The sequence below is a fragment of the Alligator sinensis genome, unplaced genomic scaffold, assembly GCF_000455745.1.
Source record: "Alligator sinensis unplaced genomic scaffold, ASM45574v1 scaffold531_1, whole genome shotgun sequence".
NCBI lineage: Eukaryota > Metazoa > Chordata > Crocodylia > Alligatoridae > Alligator > Alligator sinensis.
Window position 1 is genome coordinate 275,516 of NW_005842173.1, and position 4,510 is coordinate 280,025.

Below are 4,510 nucleotides of genomic sequence, written 5' to 3' on the forward strand. Positions count from 1 at the left end.
CAGGGACCCCTGAGATCGCTGCACGTCCTGCGTTTGATCCAACAGCCCTGCTGGCATTTCTGCTGGTGGGACCGACGCCAGACTTTCTCCCTATCCAGCCATTGGCCTGAGTTGACTCGGCCGTTGAAACCCTACAGCGTGCCCAGATCGGCAGAGAAGTTAACGGGAATCTTAATAACTCTATTATGTTGGGTAACTATGTTATACTTTAAATAGTTGGTGGGAGGGAGGGAAGAGTTTAACGCATTCAACCAGGGGGAAAGGGGAGGGAGTTATTAAAGCCATCTGCTGAAAGAAAGCGCAGCTGCCAGTGAGCATTATGAAATGAGTTACCAGAAACAGCAATTAAACAGCAGAGACACGACTGCAACTCGTTAAGTGCATGGGATGGGAAGAGATGGCGCAAGCCCTCGTGCCTCCTGGACAGCCCTGTTGGGTGCCAGGGTGCATGGGTCTGGGGCATCCTACGGCCCAGTGAAAACTTCTTATAACAGACCCGGGAGGTGAAACATCCAAGTCCACTAATCCCAGGAGGACCCACAGGCACCCTGCAGAGCCCGGGGTGCTGAGGAACAAGGGTTCAGACCCCATCTGTGGTTATGTGAAAGTCCCACAACATCCCAAGTGATCACAAAGCACTGCAACAAGTTACCCAGAGAAGCTGTGGAGTCTACATCCTTCGAGGTTTTTAACACCAGGCTAGACCAAACCTCAGCTGGGATGATGCAGTTAAGGCTGGTCCTGCTTGGAGCATGGCGCTGGACTAGATGCGACCTCCCGAGGTCCCTTCCAGCCCTCATTTTCTATGATTGTGATCTGGCACCGGGTGGACAGGCGAGATGCCGCTCCAGACACCTCTGCACCCTGCACAGCGGCTGGAACATGTTCCCACAACTTGAACTCAGCACAGATCTCGCTCTACTCTATCCTAGTCCTCTCAGCCTGCCTCCTTTCCTGCTAGGGTTTTACCCATGCTCCCCAAGAGACTACCAAGAATGTTTATGCCAAAAGCAGAGCAAGTCCTACAGCCAAGTCCTCTAGGACACCGCTGGATCCCACGGAAAACCAATGGGCAATCAGACTGCACCAAAAGAGCATTAAAATACAAAACAGACATTCAAACACATGATCAGAGAGACCTGCTACACCCTGCCTTCTTCGGCCAAGAAACCAATGGCTCCTTGCTCGCTCACAGAGACCACCGTGGGCTGGTGGTGCTAAAGGCACTGCTAAATGACCAGGGAAAAGGATTTCAACCAGAGTCCCCTATGACTAGAAGAGCTGCTTGCTCCTTCAAGGAGAGTGGGCAGACTCTTTGGGGCGTCTCTGTTGTTACAGTGATGGTGCAGCAAACTGGGGTCTAATTAGAGATTAATATATATTTTATATATTAAAATTTTTTAAATATTTTATTAATTAAAATATTAAAAAATATTTTAATTAATAAAAAATTAAAAATTTTTTGTGCCATTTTCTATATGGCACAATATTTTATATTGTGCCATATAGAAAAAGTCCCCATATAGACCAGTATGGACTAGATTAACATCAGGCCAGTGTCTGTGGCTGTATCACCTGCTAGGGTTGGACTAGCTGCTTGGTCAGCTCACTGGATCAGAGGCCCATGCCTCTGGGGGTATTCACCATAGCCCACCTCTGATGCACAGCGAGGTGCTGTCTTCCCCTCGTAGTGACAAGGGACACTTCTGGGGTCGATGCCCCAGCTAGTCAGGAGGTATGACACGGTGGCTTGGGGAGCTCTGAACTCTTCTCCCCTTCAGAGATCTGATGTGGTCGGAGCACAGGAAAGGAGCCAAGAACTTGCAAGACCCAACCTGACGCAGACGGACCCTGGGGCAGCCTCGCGCCCTGCCTTCTGCAGCTCCCTTATCCAGACCTGAAATACTGCTTCCTTCCCTCCCATGCTGGGCTGTGCTCCGGGACAGCAGATCACGTTCACCACCCCTGCACCCCGCTATCTGCCCCACATGCACCCTCTGCTCCCCCACCTGCCCCTCTCCCTCTCCCCCTTACCTTTGCTCCATGCACGCTTTAGCCTAGGGCACTGTGCACAGCCCAGCACAGCGCTGCAGCGGTGCTGTGCAGACTACATGGCTGCTGCAGGGCAGGGCAGGGCTCAATGCCCCAGGCTAGAACAGGGAGGGAGGGAGCCTGCCGGATCCGGCACAGCAGAGCACGGGGAGAGAAGAGGCTGGGGGACAAACAGGAGCAGAGGTGGCAGGAAGGCAGGCACAAAGCAGGAGGCAAGCTGTTTGACCTCCCCATACCACCTGCCTCCCCACTGCCTGGCCCCCTGCAGCAGTGGGAGGGATGAATAAGAGATGGCCCTCCAATCGTTCGTTTCTATACATGGAAAATTAACGACATTATAAATTTTCCATGTATAGAACTTACTTATAGGGGACGTCTTAAATTCAAGGTGGTCTTAGATTCGAATCAATATGGTAGATACCGATATAGTAGAGCCCAAGCGGTAAGCATGCTTTCTGCTGACCCCTTCCTAGACCAGCTCTGCATCGCTAGGGTGGCAGGCAACTGTCCTTCCTCGGGCAAAGCAGTGGGCTCAGAGGCACTGAAGCCAGGAGAGGAGGAGGTCAAGGGTATTCTCGTTTGCAGGTGAGCAGCTCGCTTTTCCGGAGCACAGCAAGCAAGGCTTGTGCAGGAGGCAGCGAGGAGAAAGCAGCTTTCACCAAGGTGGATCCAGGGGCAAAGGGACAAGGAGTCTGGTCTGCAAGTCAGGCATGATGACAAGGGGGTCCTAACAAAATGGGCATGTCTATAGGGGACATAAACCGGGCACAACTCCACTGATGCCCAGGGCCTGTGCCGACTTGCACCTGCCATGGATCTGACCTGGAGGACTTGAGAACTGCAGTGCACTTCCCCAGGCTCAATGCAAGCATGCATAACCACAGGACCAACCTACACTAGGCTGTCTGCATGCTAGTATGGCTTGTTACTTCACTTCGCAGAGCACCTCAAGAGCCGCTCTCCAACTCCATCCAGGCCACTTGGTGTCCACAAACAGCCGACCAGCACCTCAGCCTTGCAATGGGGCTGAAACCCAGCTCATTACCCCCACACAACCCAACCCCACGTGCCTTCTCCTCCACCTCCAGCCTTCGACCCAGATGGACCGAACGTCTCCCCCTCCTTCTACTCGCAGGTCAGGTCCCTCCTTCCCACACTCCAGCCCTCTGCCTCTTTTCCTCCCTGTAACAATGGACAAATTGCACCGCTGCATCCTCTTTGGGTCTTTAGGGACTGATAAGCCATTGGAGTGCTTGCAATTTCTATGGTGCCAGGCCAATTTTCCTCAATGGAGACCCCAGGGCAATGCATGCAGATCCCCTCCCGCTGCCATTTCACCAGGGCCCTCGAGAACTTCCCTCACTGACGCCCTACATACTGTGTGTGCTTGGACAGGGACACGTGGGTTAAGGGTACCGTGCTGTTGGTAGCCCTGGTCTCTGCCTTTCCTGCACTGGGCTCTGAAAAGGTTACCAGCATCACCTGGGGAAGACTGAAAATATTATCCAACTTAAAAAAAAAAAAAAAGAAAAGAAAAAGGAGAACACATCTATTACTTCTTGGTTTCCCGGAGGAAACATACCCCTTGCAGCTAGTAACTAGTCTCACCTGAACCCACCGCAGGATTTGAACTCGGGTCTTTCTGAACGATTAGTCAAAGTCTCTGCAGCTGCTGGGGAAAGATTTACACAGACCAGCTCCTCAAAAAGGAACTAAACTTCCCCTTGGCTCCGATTTTTGTGGGACTTCCTGGAACGCTAAGGAATGAGGGTCCCTCAATGGACGGGGGAAGATGGCACCGCACTGCCCTGATGCTTCATCAAAGGCTGTAAAGAACTGAAGTCATGGAAGAGAGCAGAGCGGAGATGAGAACGTAAGGGGTGGTCGGATAAGAGGACTGTGCGGCACCTGTTTGATGATCAGGGGCTCAAGAGCCCTCTGCTCCAGTCTGGCACGCATCTGCCTCATTTGCTGTCCAGGAACAGGGGTGCAAGACAGGCTGCTACAGAGGACCGCAGGGGCAGGAGGGTCCGCATGCACGTGTGGGGTGGCTGGGAGCCAAGAGACTGGGCGACAAAGGGTAGGAGATGCAGCAAGTTGTACTAATACGGACTCATCTCAAATCGTTCCAGGTAAAAGATAAGGAGTGAACTGAAAGGGCAGTTGTCCTGCAATAGGAGTGTCCATACGTGGGGGGTGCTTCTGGAAAAGCACTCTCTTCTCATAGAAGCAAGCCCTTACTGTATCTGCCCTCCTGGAGTACTTTGCAAGGGCCCCGAGAGCCTGCTGTGGTGGCTACACTGCTGGCAGCAGCTCCTGCCGCGGCTGTATTGCAGCCAGAGCCTCCGGAGACCTGTCTAAACACTGCCTGGCAGGTACTTGATGGAGGTGGGAATCCAGCTTTCTCATCTCCCTGTCCCAGGTTCCCCCCGAGCCTCTTCTTCCTCCCCTGCTCTGC

General features: G+C 52.8%; 1 protein-coding gene across 3 annotated transcripts in view; it reads right to left on the minus strand.

Moving 5' to 3' along the window:
* Positions 1-4,510, minus strand: part of ZBTB47 (zinc finger and BTB domain containing 47) — a 77,373-nt gene that overhangs the window by 42,367 nt on the left and 30,496 nt on the right. The gene's annotated exons all lie outside the window — the stretch shown is intronic.